Source organism: Lutra lutra, chromosome 13, assembly GCF_902655055.1.
Source record: "Lutra lutra chromosome 13, mLutLut1.2, whole genome shotgun sequence".
NCBI lineage: Eukaryota > Metazoa > Chordata > Mammalia > Carnivora > Mustelidae > Lutra > Lutra lutra.
In genome coordinates this window covers 92847202-92871291 of record NC_062290.1, presented here as the reverse complement: position 1 = coordinate 92871291, position 24090 = coordinate 92847202, and the positions used below count along the sequence as shown (strand labels likewise).

The window sequence follows — 24090 nt, the reverse complement described above, 5'->3', positions numbered from 1 at the left end:
CTATATGGCTCTTGAGAGAACACGCAGGGTAAATCTCTGTAACCCTGGGTCAGGCAACGGATTCTGAGATATGAGCCCAGAAGCACAAACAACACAAGAAAACCAGATAAACTTGACTTCATTAAGTTTAAAAACTTTTGTGTATCCAAGGACGCCATCAAGAAAGTGAAAAGACAAAGAATGGGAGGGGATATCTGGAATCGTACTTTGATAAGAAACGTGTATCTACACTATAAGAAGAACCCCGACAACTCAACAATAAAACGACAAATAACCCAATTTAAAAATGGGCCAAGCATCGGTAACATTTCTCAAAGAAGATACACCCACGTCCAATACACATGATGCGCCACATCACGAGCCATCAGGTAATGCAAATTAAAACCATAATTTTTTACGGAGGGAGCCCTTCACACTCAGCTGAATGGCTATCGTCAGAAAGATGCATGAACGGTGTTTGTGAGGATGTGACGGGAACATAATGGGTGCAGCCATATTTGGAGAACAATCTGGAAGCTCCTCAGAAGGTGAAGCCTGGAGCCGCCGCATGCTGTACCCAGCCCCACTTCTTGGTATGACCTAGAGAAATTACAACAAACCTCCAAGCAAAAACCCGTATATGAATAGCAGTGTTACTCACAATCACCAGAAAGTGGAAACAGCCCAAAGGCCACCAACCAATGAGTGATAACTCTCGATGTGGCATAGCCACATGATGGAGTATTATTCATCCATAAAGAGGAATGAAGTAGTGACCCGTGCTGCGACATGAACCCCGAAAACATCGCACTAAGTACAAAAAGCCAGCCACGCAAGACCACATTATTGTATGGTTCCATCTATATGAAATGTCTCAAACAGGCAACTTATAGACATAAAACAGGTCAGTGGGGATGCCTGTCAGTTAAGCATCTGCCTTCAGTTCGGGTCATGATCCCAGGGTCCTGGGATCGAGTCCCGCATCTGCTTGGCCGGGAGCCTTGCTTCTCCCTCTACCACTCCCCTGCTGGTGCACTGCCAAGTAAGTAAATCTTTAAAACAAAACAGGGCTGGAGCGCCTGGGTGGCTCAGTGGGTTAAAGCCTCTGCCTTTGGCTCAGGTCACGATCTCAGGTCCTGGGATAAAGCCCCACATCGGGAGCTCTGCTCAACAGGGAGCCTGCTTCCTCCTCTCTCTCTGCCTGCTTGTGATCCCTCTCTCTGTCAAATAAATAAATGAAATTTTTAAAAAAACAAAACAAAAACAACAACAAAAAGCAAAACAGGAGTGCCTGGGTGGCTCAGTGGGTTAAGCCTCTGCCTTCAGCTCAGGTCATGATATCAGGGTCCTGGGATCGAGTCCCTCATTGGGCTCTCCGCTCAGCAGGGAGACTGCTTCCCCCCCGCCGTCTGCCTACTTGTGATCTCTGTCAAATACATAAATAAAATCTTTAAAAAAATAAATTTAAAACAAACAAATCAGTGGTTGCCTAGAGCCAGAAGTGGCAGAAGATCAGGGAGGAAAAGAGTGAATAGGAGTGACAGCTAAAAGGTGTAGGATTTCTTTCTGGGTTGATGAAAATGTTCTAAAATTGACTGTGATGATGGTCACACAACTCTGAGTAAACACTGCTGGATGTGTACCTTATGGGTAAGTGTATGGGTATGTGAATTATATCTTAATAAGCTTTCTTCTGAAAAGAAAAACATTACAGATACATCAAAATGGAATTTAATGTCGGGGGGGGCACAGAGAAACAACAAAAGGACAAAACAAACACGTCAAAAAATCAAATGGCAGACTTAAGCCCTGGCATATCAATAATTCTATCAAATATAAATGGCCTAAATATACCAATTAAAAGAGATTGGCAGAATAATGAAAATACAAGATCCAATTATATGCTATCTACAAGAAACTCACTTTCAAACATGATACAGGCCATTTGAAAAGAAAAAAGACAGGAAAAGATAAACCATGCAAAAATAGTCAAAAGAAAATGGGTTGCTATATCAAATAAAGTAGATTTCAGCAAAGAAATCATCAGAGACAAAGAAAGACAATTTACAAACGATCAAAGGGTTAATCCACCAGAAGGCACAGCCATCCTCAATGTGTACAGACAACAGAACAGCTAAAAAGAAACACAAATACATGATTATTTCTGGGGACTTCAACAACCCTCTCTCAACAACAGACAGCCCTAGACAGCAGACCAGCAAAGGTACAGAGAACCAAAGTCAGCTAACAGGATGAGCACGTAACAGAGCCGCGCACCCCACAGTACACTACACACTCTTTTCAAGGGTCTGTGGGACCTACACCAAGATGAGCAATATCCTGGGCCAAGAAACAAATCTCAAGAAATTTAAAAGAACCAAAATCACACCGTGTGTTCTCCCACAATAAAACCGAATTAGAAATGCATCGGCGGGCGCCTGGGTGGCTCAGCAGGTTAAAGCCTCTGCCTTCAGCTCGGGTCATGATCCCAGGGTCCTGGGATCGAGCCCCGCATCGGGCTCTCTGCTCGGCGGGAGCCTGCTCCCCCCTCCCCGCCTCCCTCTTTGCCTACTTGTGATCTCTGTCTGTCAAATAAATAAGATTTTATTTATTTATTTGACAGACAGAGATCACAAGTAGGCAGAGAGGCAGGCAGAGAGAGAGGAGGAAGCAGGCTCCCCGCCGAGCAGAGAGCCCGATGCGGGGCTCGATCCCAGGACCCTGGGATCATGACCCGAGCTGAAGGCAGAGGCTTTAACCCGCTGAGCCACCCAGGCGCCCCATGTCAGTAAAATAAATAAATAAAATCTTAAAAAAATTTTTTTTTAAAGAAAAAGAAATGCATTAGCAGAAAACGTTAAGGAAATCTCCAGACATCTGGAAGCAGCAACACATGTGCCTCAAAGTCACCACATGTCAGAGGAAGTCTCAAGAGGTCAAGTGAAGAGGAAATACGACACACCAGAATGTGTGGAACACCAATTCAGAGAGGAAAGGAAAATGTATAGCACTTGTGCTTGCAGTAGAAAAAAGGGAAAATTTCAAATCAATAATCTATGCTCTCTCCTCAAGAACCTAGAAAAATAAGCAAAATAAACTCTGAGGAAATAATGAGAGATACATCAACGAAATTGAAAATAGAAAAAAAAAATCAATGAAACAAGGAGTCGGTTCTTTTAAAAGGTCAATGAAATTGACAAACCTCCCGCATGACCAACAAAGAAAAAGAGAGAAAGAAGACAGATTAATTACCAGTATCAGGAATGAAACGGAAATCACTACAGACCCCACAAACGTAAAAAGAATAATGACAATTTCACACACATAAACCCAACACCATAAATTAAATAACCAGTTCCTAAGGGAATAAAAAACCTACCACAATTCACCTAACATGGAACACAACATTTGAATAGCCTTCTAACTATTAAGGAAAATGAATCTGTAATTTTAAAAATTGTCAAAAAAAGAATCCCTAAGGCCAGACGGTTTCCCTGGGGAATTCCACCAACATCAAAAGACAAATTAACACTACTTGTACACATCTTTTCCAAAAAACAGAAAGGAAGGAAGGAACACTTCCCAATGCATTTATGAAATGAGTATTACCCTGATACCAAGACCAAACAAAGATGTCACAAAGACAGAAAATAACAAACCAATGTCCCTCGTGATATAGATACAAAATCCTTAACAAAATGTGAACAAATAGAATTCAGTAATATATTTCAAAAGTTATATACCATGACCAAGTGGGATTTATTTCAGGATGGATGCAAGGCTGATTCAATATTCTAAAATCAGTCAATGTAACGCACTATCACATGAACATACTGTTTCGATGAAGAAGACGTATTTGACAATATTCAACATCCACCCATGATAAAAACTCTCAGAGAACTTCCTCAACTTAACAGAAGAGCATCTACAAAATCCTACAGTTGGTGCTTTCTCCTTAAGCTGGGGAAAATGGCAAGGACATCTGCCCTCACTACTCTTAACACGGCACATATGGCAAGAAAATACACACAGATTGGAGAGGAAGAAATAAAGCTGTCCCTATTTGGCTGATGGCTGGATTGTCTACATAGAAAATCCCAGGGAGTCCACCAAAAAAAACTCCTAAAACTAGTAGTGGCTTCATCAAGGTTACAAGATAAAACATAAACAATTATATTTCTATATACTATTAATTACCAAAAATTAAAAATACAATACTAACCTATGATCATTCAAAAAAATCTACATGTAATGGGTGCCTGGCTGGCTCTATCGGTAGAACATAGGACACTTGATCTCAGGGTTCTAAGTTCCAGCCCCATGTAGGGAGTAGAGTTTTTTAAAAACACGACATGTAAATAAAAACAAAAGTGTACAGGGCTCGTATGCCAAAAACCTCAAAACGATGGTGAAAGAAACCTACATCCTAGTAAATGGAGAGACATACCATATTCATGGACGGAAAGATTCTCCCCCAAAGAGTTCTCCCCAGATCGATAATACAGGTTTAATGAGATCCACCAAACCTCCAGCACGTTTTTTCGTAGAAACAGACAAGATTAACCTAAAATATATCTGAAAAGGCAAAGAAACTAAAATAACTAAGAATTTTTCAAAAGATTTTACTTAGTTATATGAGAGAGAACAAGCACAAGCAGGGGGAGGTGTAGGGACAGAGAGAGAGGGAGAAGCAGGCTCCCCACTGAGCAGGGGAACCCGATGCAGGACTTGATCCCAGGACCCCATGATCATGCCCTGAGCTGAAGTGACACACTTAACCAACTTAGCCCTCACAAGGGCCCCCAAGAGACCTAAGACATTTCTAAGAAGAGTTCAGTGGGAGGAACCAGGCTGCCTGATTTCAGGGCTTACCAGACAGCTACAGCTAACAAAGACAGTGCGAGACAGACAGAGACAGATCAAGGAACAGAAGAGAGAACCCTGAAGACCCACGAAGAAGCCCAACAAACCCTTGACAAAGATGCAAAAGCAAAGTCAGGGAGGGACAGCCAGTCTTTTCAGCAAATGGTGGCGGGGCCAAGTGCACACCCAGAGGCAAACCAAACAAACCCTGACTTCATGCCATGTACAAAATTAATCCAAAATGGACTGAGATCTGCATGTGATTGAAAATGAGAAAAAAGGGACAGGGGAAGACCTCCAGAATCTAGGGCTTGTGCTTCCCTAAGCAAAACTCATAAACTTGACTTTATCAAAATTTTAAACTTTGCTCAGCCAAAGACCGTAGGAAGATGAAAAGACCTGGCACGGGCACATACGCGACCAAGGGTTAGTACTCAGGCTACACATCTCGACAGGAAAACACAGTCCGACTAAACATCGGCCGAAGACATGGAGACATTTCAGAGCATGGGACATACAGACGGCAGAACAAGCGCGCGGAAGGTTTCACAGCCAACTGAAACGCAAATGAATGCCTCCACGAGAGAAACGACCAAACCACCAAATGCCGGTGAGGATGGAAGACGGATGGCTGACCGGAGGAGACCGCAGTGGTCGCCGCCAGAAGCTAACGGGACCGGGACTGGAGGGACCCCACATGTCTCCTGGGGACAGTGCACTTGGCCAGATCCGATCCATGTACCATAAAATTCACCATTCCTTTTGTGGTCAAATAACATTCCCATACAGGGTCACACAACGTCCCTGTTTCTCTGTTCTGACCATTCGCAACGGCACGTGAATCTAGGATCATCTCAAAACACAAAGTTTAAAAAAAAAAAAAAAAGCGACTGTGTTGGTTTTGGGGTATCAGCATAAATAGGATTCCGAGTCATTGCTCCTTCCACACGCCGAGCACCACTCGTCCATACCGTCCAGGCCCGTGTCCAGCCAGCTCCGCACGACCGAGACAGCGACCAGGAAGCAGTGTGTCGCCGACCCTCACTCACCGCGGGTGCGATGGGCTCGTACCCGGCCCCTCTGATGAGGTGGGAAAGGCACTGGACTACAGTGGGTGGGTGGGTGGGTGTGTGTACGTGCGTGCTCGCATGCTGGAGGGGCTCCCGGGGCCGTGCTCTGGCTTTGCCTGGTGCTGGGACACGGTGCACGATGGGCAGGTCCACTGCTCACCGCAGCCCCTTTGCCAGAGAGAAGGTAGTCACCGAGTCTGAAAGTGTCAGAGCACGGGGACACAATCGGCCCAGATGCGGGTCTACGGATGCAAGGACACTGAGGGGGGTGCTTCTGTTATGGGGGGGAGAAGAGGTGTGTCATCTTACGTCAAACGTCTGCTTGTTCCAGAGTGTGAAAGGGACAGAGGACAAAACACTTCAAACAGATTAAACGGGGAACTGGAGGAGGTCTGCTGGAAGAGATCTTTCTTTCCCTTGCTTCCTGATGCCTGTCAGTAGTAACTGAAAAGAAGGCACAGAATATTAAAATTTTGGCAAGTTTGCTCTGTTTCTGGTGGGTTATTACAGAACAGAATTTTTTCTAAGGTGCTGGGAGTCCTGGGCTGCCCAGCATCGCACTTCCGCAAGCCCGGCCCCGGGGCTGCACCGACGGCGCCCTCCCCCAGCAGGCCGCCGCCACAAGTGCGACTCACCTGCAGCCCCCACCGCAGAGCGGCCGAGCAGCGCTGCTGTTCTGCGTGGACCACGTTGAGATCTTTTTTTTTTTTCTCAAAAATTGTATTTATTTGACAGGGAGAGATCAAAAGCAGGCAGAGAGGCAGGCAGGGGTGTGGGGGGAAGCAGGCTCCCCACTGAGCAGAGAGCCCCATGAGGGGCTCAATCCCAGGACCCTGAGATCGTGACCTGGGCTGCAGGTAGAGGCTCAACCACTGAGCCACCCAGTGTGTCTCCCCTCCCCCCCAACCCCCGCCCCTTGTGGAGAGATCTTAACTGTTTTTTTTTTTTAATTTTATTTATTTATTTGACAGACAGAGATCACAAGTAGGCAGAGAGGCAGAGAGAGAGAGAGAGAGGGAAGCAGGCTCCCCGCTGAGCAGAGAGCCCGACGTGGACTCGATCCCAGGACCCTGAGATCATGACCTGAGCCGAAGGCAGCGGCTCAACCCACTGAGCCACCCAGGTGCCCCTTAACTGTTTTTTTTTTAACTTAAAGTTCTTCTCTCTCAGGGAGCCCGGGTGGCTCAGTCATTAAGCATCTGCCTTCAGTTAGGGTCATGATCTCAGGGTCCTGGGATGGAACCCCACATCAGGCTCCTTGCTCAGCAGGGAGCCCGCTTCCCCCACCCCCGCCTGCCTCTGCCTGCCTCTGCCTGCTTGTGCACTCTCTCCCTCTCTCTGACAAATAAATACAATCTTTAAAAAAAATACATGCACACTTTTAAAAATAAATAAATAAATGAATAAAGTTCTTCTCTCCCAAAGCAGCGAAGTTTCCTTACAAAGGCGCTCGTCATTTCTAAGATCATTTAGAATTATTCGATCCACAGGCTCCTGGCCAGAGCCGGGCGCTGTCCTGCTCTGTAGAGTGTGGGTCTCCCCTGACGAAACGGATTTCGTCTCCTCCGAATCAGGGCCTAAAGTGACCACAGCTGGACCTCCCCCCACGTGACCCCCAGACCCTTTTCTGTAGTTCCCATGAGCCTCTGTCCGCCACGTGTGGTTCAGGGCTCACGGGCGCTCCCACTGCGCCCGATCCTCCCCGCCACCTCCCCAGCTGCCCCGGAGCCAGCTTGCTCCCGGGCTGAGCCTGGGTTGGCGAGCGCTGGACACCGGAGCACAGTCCTCCCTCGTGGCCCTCTAGGAGTTCCGGCTGGGCCTCTCCTCACTGCCACCTGTGGCCTGCCTCTGGGGAGGGAGCCATCACACCCCAGCCACGCGCAGGCCTTCCTGTCCGTCCCGATGGCGCTGCGGGGTCCCCGGGAGAGGAACCGGCCCTGCATGCTCATCGGCGGGGGCTTCTGCTCCCCGGAAGTCACTGGCCAGGAGCAGGTGACCCGCAAGCAGGTGTGCCACATGGCCGCCCCCAGGAAGGGGACCCAGGGTCCAGCCGCCTCTCCGTCCACGAGAACACAGGCTGCAGACCATGGCCTATACCGACCACGGGGAGGGTGATGCGGAACCTGAGTGTTGGTCCTGAAATCCTGGGCTCGAAAGCCCTCCCTCCCTGCGGAGGCCAGCCCCGAGCCCCTCTTCTATACACGGTGTTGGGGACATTCCCAAGGGAACGCAGTGCCCTGCGCACGTGCCTTCTCCCCAGTCTCACGACTCAGAAGCCAGTGCCCTTCCTGGGCTGCTCCCCGCTTCCAGGCCGCTCGCCCTTTCCCGAGCCACGTGCAGTGCCCCTGCAGAGCCTGCCCCCTTGCACCTGACGAGCTGCAGCAGGCCACTGCGCAGGCTGACTGCGAGGCCCAGGCGGGTCTCCGGAACACCGACGGTCTCCCGGGCTCTGCAGCGGAGAGCGAGGAGAGCACAAGGTCCCCTGCCATCATCGAGGCTGCTGGGGCTCGCAGGCTGCCCGGCACCAGGGCCTTGGGGCTGCCAGCTGTACCCATCGGTGGCCCCTGCCGCCCCGTGCAATCAATCCAACGGAACACAGCCAAACACGCCTTTTGAAACTGTACTTGGAGGCGCCTGGGCGGCTCAGTGGGTTAAGCCTCTGCCTTCGGCTCAGGTCATGGTCTCAGGGTTCTGGGATCAAGCCCCGCATTGGGCTCTCTGCTCAGCAGGGAGCCTGCTTCCTCCTCTCTCTGCCTGCCTCTCTGCTTGCTTGTGATCTCTGTCAAATAAATAAATAAATAAATAAAAATTTTTAAAGTTTAAAAAATAAATAAATAAAACTGTATTTGGAGATCTTTCAGGAGCACAAAAGCATCCTGCTAAGAACAACTTTCCAAAGCTCGGAAAGACAGCAGAGGGTTAACTGTATGCCCTCCCCGTGCGACAGGGGGAAGGGTCCGCAGGCCCACCCAGGACCATCTCACGCAGAGATCAGTTCAGATCCGCTGCCTGACCTGCTGTCTGACATTCGTTACACCCCAGACCATGTGGTATCGGCTCTTAGACTTGTGCCCGAAAGACACAAATGATGGTTTCTGTCCAGGAGCAAAGAGAACCCTGAAGGCTCTGGCTTTCTTGTCCTTGGGGACATTAAGCAATTTCATAACTAACCGAACAGCCGGACCCCAGCATTCTTTCTTCAGTGACTATAAATACTCAGTTCCTCAAATGCTCTTTGAACTAGCTTTCCCGTCCATACCATGGAACATAATTCAGGCTTAAAAAGGAAGGAAATCCTGACATCGGCTACGCCGCAGATGAACGAGGAGGACGTGGTCCCCAGCGAGGTCCGCCCGGCAGAGAGGTCCTGGAGGAGTCGGACCCACAGACACCGGGCGGGGGCGGGAGTCAATGTCTAACAGGACAGAGTCCAGCGTGGGCAGACGACCACGTTCTGGGGATGGATGGAGGGAGGGTGCCCAACGGTGTGAACGGGCTGACACCCCCGGACTGTGCACTTAGAAATACTTAAAATGATAAATTTTATGTCATGTCTATTTCACCATTAAAATTTTTTAACTAATAATCCATCAAACTTCCGTGTGAAAGGTGTGAGAGTCAAACGTCAGGCACAGAAAAATGTGGCTTTTGGTAAAAAGGTCCCGAACAGGACACACAGCTCCAGCCATTAAGGAAGAGGCTGGTGAACTGCTTTACACAGAAATCGAGAATTTGAAAGACTGGCGTGGAGACAGGACCGACGAGGAGGACAAGACACGTGCCGGACCTGTAAAGCCAAGGACTTGCGATCAGAACATCTCAAGAACTCCACAAGCCGGTCTAGCAGAAAGGGGGGAGCGAGCCAAGACCAGACACCAGGGGGGGACATCCAAAGGCACCAAGCAGAAGGCAGGGTAGGGTTAGTCACCGGGGAGACGGAGCAAGGCCTGGGGGGCACCTACCTGTACCCCCCATGCCCCAGGAAGAGGCTGCCTGCCAGCACCCCCAAGCAGGACCAACCCCAGAGCCCACAACAAATCAGCTGCTGAAGACAGGGGAGTCCCCAAGGGATACCTGTCCAGCAAGCACGTCCAGGACAACAGGTGCCCACGGGGACGCAGTGACGGCCGGGGTGCAGAGCGAAGGGAGCCGCACCCCACGCCCTCACCGGAGGCGCGACACCAGCAAACCCATCCAGGTGCCAGGAGCTCGGCGGGCTGGCAGGCGGGCTGCGGGGACAAGGGCCCGGGAGGGCGCTCTGACCCGGACCCTCCCCTCCCCCGCCCCGCACACCCAGCGGCGTGTCAGCTGCCGGGAACGGATCCGAGTCCGCACTCGGGATCCGTGACTGTTCCTGTACGTCGTACAGCCAGGAGCGCCTAACAGAGGAGGTGACCGCCACAGCCTGAGCACTGAAGGATGGGGGATGGGGGACAGCCGCCGAGCACTCCACGCCCCACACCGTGCCTTTCAGGGCAGGAAGTCAGGTACGTGATGTCACTGCATTCCCGCTTCTGTGAAGAACATTTCTGCAAGTTATCTCAGCAATCCATGCACGCGTTTTTAAAAATTACTCTTGGGGGGGGGGGCAGAGGCTGCATCCCCACACCCCCACCCTGCACCGCAGCCGCAGGGGGCTCCCCAGGATGGCCACCCCCTCAGCCAAACTCCCAAGACCCCAGAACTCCACGTCCCCCGGGAAAGCTGACCTACGGTGCAGGGGCTCAACGATCCCTGTCTTACTGCCTGTGGCTACAATGTCCAGGTCCTGCTGGGTTTTCTACCTAAGCTCCAGAACGACACCCCGTCCTCCTCTTATAGACCGGGAAACCGAGGGTCTGAGCTGGGAAGAGATGGGCTCCCCGGCCCGGGAACCGCACTTGCATCTCGAGAGCAGACATCAGGCCTCCTGGTCCCGGTAGGACTCCAGGACTAAGTGCTCCCGGGCCACAAGCCACCAAGGCCATATGGGCCAGAGGGACCCACCCCAGTGCCAGAGAGCAACTGGGACAAGGGCCCAGGCATGGGGGGCCAAGGTGGTGGGGGGGCCAGGGCGCAGTCCGTCTCCACCTCCTCCAGGGGCAGGGTGCCCAGGAGACGCTGCGACGCCGTGGGGAGGCCAGGGGCCAGCACGGGACCCACACCTGTACCTGAAGCTGGGAGAGCCGGCGCCACCACCGCCAGCCACCGTCACTGTGCCCGCCGCTGCCGCACCTCCCCAATCCCTAACGGTTCCCCTGGGAGCACTGAAGGTAAATATGTTAATTTGACTTCAATCATGGCTTTTTAAAACAAAGTGCACACTCTATCAGTTTAGGGCAGAGAACCTGAAAACCACCCACTCAAATGTCTGGGCATTCCTCCCGGATGAGACCAACCACAAGGAACCATGAGGAGCCACAGTGAGGGCCAAGGGCCACAAGGAGCCTGTGGGAACACGGGGCCAGGCCAGCCAGCCAGCTCCACCATGGGACCAGCTACCAGTGTGGCCATCTGGCTTCTCGCAGGGGACACCTCACACTGGCTCGGCTCCCGTGGGGCAGAGCCTGCAGACCCCGGGCTGCCCAGGATACCCTCGAGTGGGCCTGGATCCCTGGCTCTCAGCCTGTGACCCGTCAAGGTACAGCCTGGACAAGGGACGCCTGGCCTGCCCCTCCTGCCTCAGCTGGCCCTCAAGCAAGAAAGGGGGGAAGCAACGTGGCCTCTGGGACGAAGGCGGAGGCTGGGTCCACGCACAGTAGAGTCCCATTTGCGGCCATGGGGCCCTCCCTCCCTCTGCCGCCCTGGGGGGCTCTGTCCAGGGAAAGCTGCGTGCTCGACCCTCCCCAAGTCAGCCCACCGCACTGGGCTCTTAAACTATCATCAACTCTACGGCAAACGTACAGACCACCCCCACCCAGGTTGTGCAGAATGCAGCCGACAAAGGAAACTGTGTTGGGCTTTCACTTACCTTACTCTAGGGGGGCAGAGAGTAGACCAGGTGGAGGGTCTCCTCTCCAGACACAGGCGGGGCCCTCTGATTTCCCAGGCAGAAGGAGCTCGGGGAGAACACAGCCACCCGGACCCGAGATGGACCGCCACAAGACTCAGTAAAGCACCTACCCCACGTGGCGGGCGGGCACCAGGGCCTCCAGGACTGGCCGGGACATCAGTGACAGGTGAACACACCCCATTTCCAGCACGAGTGTAAAGCTGACTTTATACCTTCAAGAACAAGTGAGTAACCGCATGGCTGTGTTGTTGATCGCCGCAAGGACAGCGTTTCTGGGCCCCAGGCTGGCACCAGGAAAACCCACTGGTCTCCCCTCCACCATGAGCAGCCCCCAGCCCAGGCCCAGTGGCGTGAGCAGGAGCCAGTGTGCGTGGGGACGGCCTTGGACAGCCCCTCCCAGGGATGGCTCACCCCATGGGTGGCTGCTCCAACAAACAGAAGGGGCTGACCTACACCACCACAGCCCAAGGTCAAGGATCTCCAACAGTCTCGGGGGAAAAGACATGACGTGGCCATGCGTGTTCATCTATTCCAGGACAAGGAACCTGGGAGAGTCCCCAAGGGCGGACACTGAACCAGACTCAGGACCTAGACGCCCACCTGGGGAACTTCCAGGCCCCTAAGCCACCGGATATGCAGAGGGAGAGAGGTGGCCGGAGCCCCAGGCCAGCCAGCTCCCCGGCAGGGGCTCCGAGCAGAGGCTAGACGGGGTCAGCCTGTGTGTTAGCAGAGAACCTGCCGACATGGTCGCCACCAGGAGCTGGCTGGGGCCTCTGTCCCTGCAGTGTCCCTGCTCGGTGGCAGTTCAGAGGACAGGGGCGGCATCTCAAGGCCTGGCAGCTCAGACGTGCAGGGCGCCGCCTCCACAGTGGGCTTGAACGAATTCCCTCGTGGGGTTTCTTGGAAATCAGCGGCTGTAATGTAATCACAGCTGCTGGGGCTCGAACGAGCCCGCCCCGTGGCTCTGTTCGGTTGTAACCGTTACGAAAGCGCAGTTAAGAAACAAGGAGGACTAACGGAAACCAGGAATACCACCGGCCAGCAGAGGGGCGGCCCCACCTTGTGGCCATGGCCTCAGCCCCCACCGCACCACCCCACCCAGACCAGGACACCCGCCCCTTCCTAAGGGTCCCCGGTGGGGCCATCCTGACCCTGGAAGCAGCCCCCCGTTCATCCTGCCTGGCTGGAGGACCTGCCCATGTAACCAGGCAGATCCGGGACAGGGGCAGGGCTAGGCTGGCAGCTGGCAACCTCCCCAGCCCCCCTGAAGCAGCACCCTGAGACCCCAAGAAAACCATCAGTGGGGACGGTCATCACCATCCCCTGCTCAGCTCTTTGTCCCTTCCACAAAATGAGGGGAGTATCAGATGCTCTCCAGAGACCCCCAGCCAGCAGCTCTTGGCCAACTCCAAAGTAAAGCCGTGACTGCCCAGCCCCTCTGTTGGGGGGGGGGGTCCCCCTCCTAAAACGGCCACAGGTGTCCGAGACAAGGGGAGCAGCCAGCAGGGCCATCCCAAGCCTCGGCTTGCAGCCCTAAGCTGGTGGCTGGACCTCTTGGACACCAGGGCTCCTGTCTCCTCCCAATGCCTCACTGGGGACAGCAGCCTGACCCTGGGGGAGGCTGACCCACGCGCACCCCAGCCTGGGGCGCCCTTGCCTATAAAGCCCAGAGCACAGCACCCAGAGTCAGGGAGAGGCACCAGCCTGCCCCGGGCAGCACCTCCCTGAGAACACCATGACCCCTGGGGCCATCAGTGGGAAGATCTGGGCCTCCTGGAGCCCTAGGGACAGGTCCACGGTGCACAGTGCCCCTCGGCGGCCAGCGGGCCATGCAGAGCCCCGGCCCCCTGTCCTGTGCACCCGGCTTAACGCCCCCCATGGGGCTGGCTGGCAGCCCAGCAGTCCTGCTGGCCATCCTCAAGCTCTGGGTGCTGGCTTCCTTCCTTCTTCCCAAAGAGAAACATGTCTTCCAAGAGTGGCTAATTTTATTTTGCTAACTTCACCTTCGTGTATGGCCCCCTTCAGGACTAGGACTTTCTGCGTAGGATCCTCTGATCTAGGATTGACTGCCTCAATCCCATCAAATCTTGGAGCAGGAGGAATGGCCCTGTCTTCCAGCTACAAGACCTCCTCCTCCGTCTGAGCTAGGCAGACACGACAGTCACCAGACTCAGCGGCCCCACTCCAGAGCAGGACTCCACATGTGCTGGCCCGATCCCAGGCTGGAAGCCCTGCGGGCCCTCCTCTGCTCCAGAGATGGAGACCACCCTCCCCGACATCCAGCAGAAGGGAGCCCAGGAGGAAGGTCAGAGGCACAACCAGGGACGGAGGGACATCCCCCTGCTCAGGGGGTCAGGGGCCGGATCTGCTGTTCTGAGACTAGGGGCAGGAGAGAGCAAGGTGGTGGCATGGCGGGACCGGGAACAGGGCCTTCGCCCCTGCACTGCCGGCTCACAATGTGATCTTACTGAAGCCACGGTCTCTGCAGACGTGGTCAGTCCAGTCAAAAGGAGGTCTCACCGGCTCGAGGGGGTCCTGAAAAGGAGCTGGGGACACACAGAGGAGCGTGGGCAGAGGCAGGATGGGAGGGGTGCGGCGTGAGCCCACGGGTGGAGGGCACCCACTGCCCTCCACTCGTGGAAACACACGTAGCAGACAAGAGTGTCCCCCAGTGACATGAGGCCACCTCCAGCGGACAGGACAGTCACACACCACGGCCTCCCCACTCGAGATGCACTACCGGGAGCCCGCCAGCTACCGCACATTAGCCTCTGACAAAGCCAGGCTGGGAGGCATTCCGTAAAACCGGCCTGGATTCCAGAGCCAAGAAAGAGCACGGAAGGTTCCAGACTGAGGGAGCCTAAGAGACACAGGAAGGCTCAGACACGTCATAGCACACCCACGCTCACAGCAGCGTTCTTTGGTAAGCCCAGATGTGGAAATGAGCCAAGTGTCCATCGACAGAGCAATGGGCAAGCAGACGTGGTCCGTCCACGGCGTGGAACGTGGCTCAGCCCTAGAAGGTGGGAGCCCACGCGGTGCTCCATGAAGGAGGACACCGCGCTCCGTGAGAGCAGCCAGACGCAGAGGGACAAACGCCGCAGGTTTGGCCCCCGTGAGGCTCCGGGACCGTGGGACCCATAGACACAGGGACGGGAGCTGCTGTCTCACGGGGACCAGTTTCCTACTTGTCCGAGGACAAGTCCCGGAGGTGGACGGTGGCTGGTCACTTGGCACCACTGAACCACAAAACTTCAAAAACGGTCAAGATAGCAGATGCGATGTTGTGTTTCCCGCAACACAGGGAGAGCCGGAAGAAAAAGACTCAAGAGGCGTGGGGCGCCTGGGTGGCTCAGTGGGTTAAAGCCTCTGCCTTCGGCTCGGGTCGTGATCCCAGGGTTCTGGGATCGAGCCCCGCATCGGGCTCTCTGCTCAGCAGGGAGCCTGCTTCCTCCTCTCTCTCTCTGCCTGCCTCTCTGCCTACTTGCGATCTCTGTCAAATAAATAAATAAAATTTAAAAAAAAAAAATCTCTTAAAAAAGACTCAAGAGGCGGAGAGCAGGTGCTGGGGCTGCGGACTGGGGGAGGGGCGGGGGGGAGCTGGGGGGTGGGGGCTGGGAAAGGGGGCCCGTGTGTACCGGGACGCAGTCCAGTCTGGGCAGAGAACCACGGTCTGGGGACGGACGGAGGGGACGGACAGAGGGACAGCGCACAACAGTGTGAGTGACCTGACGCCCCTGGACTGCACTTAAAACTAGTTAAAATGACAAAATTTATACATAAGCAACTAGAATTTTTCTGAATTACAACACTGAAGGCAGCCCTGGCCTGTGCTTGGACCGCGGGCCCACAGCACCGCCCCAGCTGCGAGGGGCGACCCAGGCTGGCGCGCTCAGATTCCACCAGGAACTGCGCACACGGCACGCGGTGACCACTCAGGGCAACTTACTCTCAAATCATTCCAGGAGTTGTTCTCCTTTCCATTTTCCTGAGTTACTAAGAATCTGACAAGAGACCGAGAGCAAAACCACTGGGCAGCCCCCCCACGACCCGGGGGCCTCACTCTGCAGCCCAGCCTGGCCCAGGTGGGTCTGCGAGGCTTGGAGAGGCGTGGGGAGAGACGGGGACCCTGCTCCTCCACCGAGGAAGGCCTCAAGGCTCGCATCTCATCTCTCCAGAGCCAGCGGCCGACTTCCTGTAGTCCTGGGCCCAGGAGTGGGGGCCCTCGAGGTCCGGCCTGGTGTGGACCCCAAGGACAGCACCAGCTATTGCTCCCACACCCCGCTGCCCCAGCCCGTTCTGGGGACCCCTCCTCTCCGGGTTACCTCCCCCTCACTTCAGGAGCTCACTTTTCTTCGGGGGGGATGGAGGACGGGCCAGAGGGCCCCAGTGGCCCCAGTCTGTGCTGCATTTGGGAGCCAGCACACAGCCAGGCCCAGCCCTGAGGACGCCTCTGTGACCGACACGCCTTTCCTGGCCCTTCACGTGACAGGGACTGGCCAACTAAACTAGGTTACAACAATTAACACAAATTCTGCCTCCCGTCCCGAAACTTATATAACCAGACACTGTCTCAGGAAACTTCCTCCGCCCACGGCCCCATTTCCTGCCCTCGACCCCAGCTCCAGTCCCGAAAACAAAGGTCCTTCTAATCATCCCAACCGATACTAGCCCTTCGGCCCCACCATCTGCTACTTGTCGGAGCAGTGGCCACTGTGTGTCTGGATCGCCACCTTCCCAGGCAAGCACAGGGCAGAACCAAACGGCCTGTCTCAGCAAGCCCACCCTTGGCCGCCAGGCACGGGAGGATTTCTGTGACCACCCCCCGCCCCATACACACTGGGCTGACAGCATCTCCCGGACTCACGTTCACCCGGGGCCTCAGAGCGGGATGTTACCTGGAGACGGGGTCTTTGTGGACGTGATCAGTTAAGGACAGAGACGAGGCTGTCGTGCACTTAGGGTGGGCCCGGCCCCCATGACTGGTGTCATCATCAGAAGAGGGACATTTAAACACAGACACACAGAGGGAGGACAGCCGTGTGCCCGTCGAGGCAGAGACAGCAGGGATGGGGCTACAAGCCAAGGGAGGCCGAGGCCCGCCAGCACCAGCAGGAGCTGGGAGAGGCCAAGATTCGGCCCTGAGCCTCCAGAAGGAACCAGCCGGGCCCACTCGACTTTGGGCTCTGGCCTCCAGAACGGTGGTGAGAACAAACTCGTGTCGCTGGAAGCCACCAGGGGTAGGGTCAGCTGTTGCCGGGGCCACATCCACCGGGTGCCCACACGGCTCATGCCCTCCCTCCCTCCCTCCCCTGACTGCCACCCACACAAACATCACTCCCCTCCTGGAGCCCACAGGACCCAAGGGAACCCCTCAGAGCAGCAGTCACGAAATGGTGGGGGTGAGAGGGAGGATCTCTGCAGGAAAGAGAGAAGCAACTGCCAGGTCAGTGGGGGCAACAGCGGGCCGGGGACGGCCCGGCCCTCCAGTCAGAGCCTCAACTTGCCCCGACCATCACCATCCCGGCAGCCAGAAAGGGGGATGTGCCTCACGTCTGTGTCTCTTCAAAGCTCTTCCCCCATTTTACATGTGGGGAACCTGAGGCCCGGGGAGGCCACCGTGTTTACCTAGGGTCCAAGAGCAGCACAGTGAGGAACGGGGTTCAGAAACCCCAAGATGACACACCCACACTCTGCAGGAAGCAGCTACTGGTGGCGCGTAGCCCAGGGACAGCCCTGGCGGGATCCTGGGCACGGTCCCGGTCCCATCCAGCCCCAGCGGCTTCCAATCCAGTCCTCCTCCTGGCCGTATGACCCGGGGGAGAGCGAGCCTCCCGTCCACGCTGCGGGGGGTGGGGGGGAGGCTGACACACCCCGGCCAGGTCCTTGCCTTCCTGACCTTGCCCACTTGTGACCATGCTCACAGGAAGCACGGGGGACCTGAGGATGTGGGGTGCCACCAGGCTTCCAGTTCCAGGTGGACATTGTCTGCCCCATGAGGTCAGGGGTGTTTTTACCCCAAACTTGCTCTGTCCGATTTCTTCCAGACACGGGGAGAGGGAACTTGGAAGGAAATCTTGAAGCCGTTAAACTGCGCCCCGTCCCCACCCAGGGGCTGGGCCAGGGTGCTAAGTCGGCCTCAGCACCCGTGGCGGGGCGGGGCGGGGGGTGGGGTGGGGGGGGTGTCTGTGACCTCAGTCCCTCCCTCAGGGAGTGACAACTGCTTGGGGCTCGTGAACCCCCAGGTCCAGCTCCTCCCAGACCCCGTCACAGAGAACCACACCATGGGGCTGTCTGCAAGGATCCCAGGGACCTCTGGAAAGGCCAGGTCCCAGCACGGAGACGATGAGCGCTCAGCAAACATCGCGACGCCCCTTGAAGCCTCCACCAGGTCCGGGCTGCCCCTGCTCCTGGTGTCCCTCAGCGTCCCCCTGGAGGCACTGGCCGGTGCCCCACGCCCATCCCGGGAGCAGGCTTCCCAGAGGAGCCAGCAGGCAATTTGCATAATATTCTTTGCAAGTTAATATCAGCCTCTGATAATGATCTCGGCATAGCGTGGAGCGCTGAGGCGGCTGTTACAACACTAAGTAATCATATTTTAAATTATGTTTCCCTTTATAGAAAGGTGTTGCAAAAACACACAGACGTGAAATCTGTCTACAGCAGCCCCACTGCCAACCACCTGACCAGCTTCCCGGTGACGGCTGTGACTGCAATACTGGGGTCCGGGAAAGCCCGCCCCGCCGACTGGACCCAGAGGCCCCTGGCCACTGGCCACCCCGGACCCCAGCCTCACCCAGGCCGGGGCACCCCGCCCAGGCGAGTCCGCACAGAGAACTCCGTGGGGGCACCTAACACCCACACTCACCAGGGATCCCAACTGCCCTGACAGGAGGCCAGAGGGGCTCCCCTTTCCCACAGGCCCCAGCCCCAGCCTCCTGCTGGAGACCCCAGTGCCCAGGAGGCCAGCCCTCCGGGGACGCACAATCCTGAGAAAACCCCAGGCTTTGGTGTCCGCGGCCCTTCCTCATCCCACCAAGGGCCCGGCTGGCAATGCCCCCCCCCGCCCCCCACATCTGGGCTCTGCACCTCTCCCCAGGCAGGTGAGCTTAGCCTTAGAATGCTGCACACCCACACCCCAACAGAAGCTCGTCCAACACCCCGGGGAGGCCGTCCTGTCCCAGGGACCCACCCCCCACTGAGTGGATGGTTTGAGGGACCCTGGGGCAGCCGCCGGGGCGCTGGAGCTGGGGGGACAGGGGTCCCCACCCCACTCAGAGGGGGAGCCCTCCAGGGGGAGGCTGCGTACTCCCTGCTGCCCCCTCCCGTCGCTTAGGAGCCAGAGCCACCACTCAACCTTTATTTTCTTAAAAGCCTTTTTTTCCCTTTTTATTAAAAAAAAAATCCAATTATAGCACAAATCTCTCAGCAGGGGTCAGTGTGGAACAAGCTTAGCCGAAGTTAATGGACATGACAGAGGCAAGATTAATGCCTAAAGGGCTCCAAAAGTTGTATGATGCAGATTTCATTAACATTTTAATTGTAATGTATCTTTTTAATCTTGCCTCTCTAATGGTTTTATACCCAAAAAAAGGAAGAAAAAACTGCTGACACGACAAAAGTATCGGGATGCTCAATTTCAGAGGCGCTCGGCACCGCAATGGAAACTAAATTAAATGAGCAGAACTATGTTAACATTGTGATATTTTAACGGCACAAAAGTCAGGAATGCGGGTACTTCTCCCTTCCTGGCACAGGGACAGGGATGGGGCAAAGAAAGGAGACAGCAGGGGCAGAAGCTGGAAGCCAGGCCGGAGAGCCCCAGGAAGGCCTACAGGCCAGAAACACCCAGGGCAACGTCCTCTTGCTCCCGAGACACAGGCACAGGGCCACCCCGCAGTCCAGGCTCCCATAAGTGTCCAGCGGACCAGGAGGGACACGACATCCACAGCACGCAGCCATCAGAGTGCGCAAGCCTGGTGCTGGGGGTGTGGGGTGCAGTGTCTAGGGGCATCCCCATAACACAAGGGTTTTGTGGGGCCCAAGCTGGGGCATCCCACCCCTAAAACCCACAGGCGAGGAGCCCGGGCAGCTCTCCTGGGTATGGCAGTCACAGAGCGCAAGCTCCAACTCCCAAAGGCAGTTCCTAGAGATGCACCTGGTCCTGACTGTGGAGTGCTTGGGAGATTTTTATTTGCAATCAACAAACACTCACAGAGCACCGCTGCTCTGCACAATGGTGTCACCCCAAATCCACCACCTCTCAGCAACACCCCCCAGCCCACCCCACCCCCAGGCAAGGCCTCCCTCCGGGGGACCTGGGAGTAGGGCAGGGGGCCAGGCCTGGGACACAGCTCAGAGCGCACTCTGCTCAAACCCAGTGACTATATATGGGCACTTTCAGGCCCTGCGGTCCCGCCCCCGACCTGCCTGCTTCCCCCGCACACATGCAGGCGCTGGGCGGGGCCCATCCATGGCCATGTGCCCTCCTGGATGCCAGGGCCCCCGGCCGAGGGGGAGGGGGCAGATTCCTTCAGAGACCCGGGGCCAGCCTCTCCTCCCCCTGGGACAGAGAACAAGGCCTTGGAGGAAAGTATGCCTGCGTCCTCCCCAGAGCCAAGGAGAAGCAGCCTCCCCTTAAAGGGACATGTGCCCCTCCCTGGCTCCGGCCCACTTCCAGGGAGAGGAAACCCGATGGGGCCTCCAGGCTGGGCCCGACCTGCAGAGGCGCGAGGCCAGCGCTCACGTTCAGCCGGCAAGCAAACAAGGAAGCTACGACTTCACAGGGAAACACACAGGCCAGGGTGGGGCAGAGAGAGGGTGCGCTCAGCATCCAAGGTCACATAGCTCCAGGCGGGATGTGACCTGGGAGAGCCCCTGCCGCTCTGTGTCAGGCCTCACAGCCTCATTGCCTGGATCCAGGGCCAGCCTGCACGCGTGGTAAAGGGCAGGGGAGGGGCCTGGAGAGCCCAGGGTCATGGTCAGACCCCCCTCCATTCCTTCTCCCACTCAGATGTGCTCTCGCTGCCCTTGTCCTCAAGGACACTGCCCCACTCTGAAGACGCTAACCACCATGGCGGGCCACCAGCGAGCCTCACTCCGAAGTTCACATCCCAAACATCTATGACCACTTCCAGACCCCTCTGTGTCCACCCACAGCCCGCCAGACCCTCATCCAAGGCTCCACTTCCAAAACCTGAACTCGCAAGCACAAAGGCCAGAGGTCACGGCGGAGGAAGCCCAGCTCCTGGCAGGCAGCAGCCGCCGGAGCAGAAGAGCCGGAGAGCCAGGCCTGGTGAAAGCAAGCGTTCACTAGGAGAAGTCCAGATCGCCAGGATCCCTGCCCTGCCCTGAGGACAGCGGGGCTCGCTGCCCTCCCCGGCCTGCACGCGTCCCTGGAGCCTAGGTCCCCGGCGGCGGAGGAGCAAGACCTTTCAGGCACACCCGCAGCGGCCCGCAGCCACACAGGCCTCGCCCACAGGTCCCAGGGTGGGGCCCACACACCCCTGAATTGAGGTGCAGACCCAAACAGACAACGGGCTGTAGCCCCAAGCTGAGCTGCAGAAGCACCCTAGAGCCCGACTGTTCATCTCGGGGAAGACTGGGCGGCTGGCGGGGAGCAGGCCAGGCAGCCGTGTAACACGGTGCTGGGAGAGGGGCTCCGGGAGGGCCCGGGACACCCTGCAGGCTGGGGCAGGCAAGAGGCCCCACCCAGCCCGCCCTCAACAGCCCCGAGGCACTCCCCAGCCCCAGGCAGACCCCAGTCCCGACGGGACCTCACTAGCTCCCAAAGTGGGGCAGCTGAGAGCTGGCGCCACTCCCAGCAGCAGCTCAGACTAGCCGCGCCTGCCCCTGCCCTGGGAACCCCCCCGGCCCCAGCAGCAGCGCATCACAGAGCCCCTGGAAGACCAGCCTCAGGCAGAAACCAAGTGGCTGATGCTACCCTGAACTCGTGGTGTCCCTGGAACCTAGCCTCCGCCACACCTCCCCAGCAAGCCCACCGTTCAGGGGTCAACGTGCCGTGTTCCCGGGTGAAGGGCCGTGACCTGGTGTGGCCTGGGGCAGTGTGGGTCTCTCCCAGGTCTTCCCTCTCCACCCCTACCCCTTCCAACCCCCTTCTCTCCTCCAGAGTCCAACCCCCCCACCCAACGTGCCCAGAGAAGGGCAGCAGGGGCTCTTGGCACTGACTGTCACTTAAGTCTCCCGAGGACGCCGCCGGGAGACGAGGCCTCTGTCACTGGCTCTGTTTCACAGGTGCGGAACCAGCCTGGCACGCCGCAGCCAGGCAGAGGGTCAGGCAGCGGGCGCTGCCTCCCGCCTCCTGAAGAGCCACCTTGTGGCTTCTCCTGTGGCCCCCTGTGGTGCCTGTCCCTCCCGGGAGGTCCTTTGGCATTTCGGTAGGGTCATTCCACTGTTGGGTGGCACCTTGGTTGGAGCCGGAGCCAAGGAAACAGGAGGAGGAGACAGACACTCGGTGTGGGGCCCCTGCTCTCTCCGTGAGCCTGCTGGGAGGAGCGCACGACACCAGGTATCACTTGTCACCTCGCCCAGAGGTCTGAGCTCAGTAGCCACACCCAGGGCAGAGGCGGTGCTGACCAGAAGCTGGCTCTGCCCACCCCCTCCTGCAGCCCCGCAGAGGCGCCCCCGCTCCGGTGCCCCCGGGCTGCACGAGGCTGTCTCTGGGTTCTTTCCCTGGTTTCCAGCTCAATCCCAAGCACACGTGCCTCACGGGCCGGGGTGTCGACACAGGCTGGGTGGGCATCTGCAGCCAGGGTTCCTCGTGAACCTTGGCCTCAGGGTTCCACCTGCCTGCCTTGTGTCCTGGGCTACGGTGGGCCTCATACCCACCGGGGTCAGGAGATGAAAATTGTGGCGTTGACCCTTTCCAGAACATTCCCAAGGCTCCACCCCACACCACTGCCTCTGAGGCCGGTGCTTCCTGGAATGCAGAGCAGGGGGTGGGTGGGGAGGGTCAGCCCCAGGCCTCCAGTTGCAGGCCCCAGCACTGGCCATCACCAAGGGAGAATTCTCCATGTCCTGAGGCCTCGCTCCGGGGTGCCCCGAGCTGCCCGGTCCGCCCCCCCCCCGTAGCGCGGGCCCCTGCCACCTGGGCGTCCCCTACCTGGGCTCTCCCTGCACTCTGTTGCCCGGAGTGGGGGGGCTCTAGGGGGTGGGAGCGGCCCCCCAGGCTGGGGGCAGCTGTGGTCAGAGTCTGTTGAAGCGTAGCCCAAAGGCACGAGGTGGCTCTTCAGAAGGCGGGAGGCAGCGCCCACTACCTGACCCTCTGCCTGGCTGCTTCGTGCCAAGCTGGTTCCACACCTGTGAAACAGAGCCAGTGACTGAGGCCGTGTCTCCGGCTTCCTCAGGAGACTCAAGCGAGTCAGTGCGAGAGCCCCTGCTGCCGTCTTCTGGGCACATTGGAGGGGGAGGGGACGGTGCTCAGGGGCTCCAGAGGAGGAGGAGGAAGGGATGGGGGGGAGAGAGAAGACCAGGAGGGAGGGTGGGCCCCCGGCCTGTGGGTGCAGGATGCAGGAACGGGGGTGGGGGGGTGGGCCTGGGTCTCTGCCCCCTCTGCCTGGGGAGGGGCCCACCTTGCAGACTGCAGAGAACGAGCAGCTTTCCTCCAGGGCCAGCACACTGGGGGCAGGCAGGACCCCGGCCTCCAGAGCCCACTGCCCCCTCCAACTCCCCCCACAGGGGATAGGCTCAGCTAGAACACGCCCACCAGGGGACACACAGCTGGGGGCTCGGGGAGCCCCAAGAATTACCGCTAGAGAGGAGGAGCCCAACTGCCCATGGCCCGCATCATCTGGGAGTTGGAGGCCCCTGAGAAGGAGGAGGAGGAGGGCGGGTGCAGGGTGGAAGGCCTGTAATGCCTGCCCCAGGACACCTACCACCTGCAAGCCCACAGTTTAATTAAAGGGCGGCAGGAGAGAGTTGGCAATCACCAGCCCCAACACCAAACTTCTGAGAGGCCCCGAAGAAGGGCCGGGAGGTGACCTCTGACCTCATGACACCCCCGAACACACCCCCCCCGCAACGCGGCAGACTTCGGAAGAACCTGGGTCGTCCCCCTGGGTCATGGGCGTGGGCACGGGCAGCAGCCCCAGAGGTCACCTCTGAGGTCCGAGGATAAGGGGCTGGAGCACCAAGACCTCAGCTCCGCAGGGTCAGAGCCGCGGATGA

General features: G+C 57.0%; 1 protein-coding gene across 1 annotated transcript in view; it reads right to left on the bottom strand.

The window, feature by feature from the left end:
- NACC2 (NACC family member 2) overlaps positions 1–24090 on the bottom strand; it is a 66392-nt gene that overhangs the window by 41622 nt on the left and 680 nt on the right.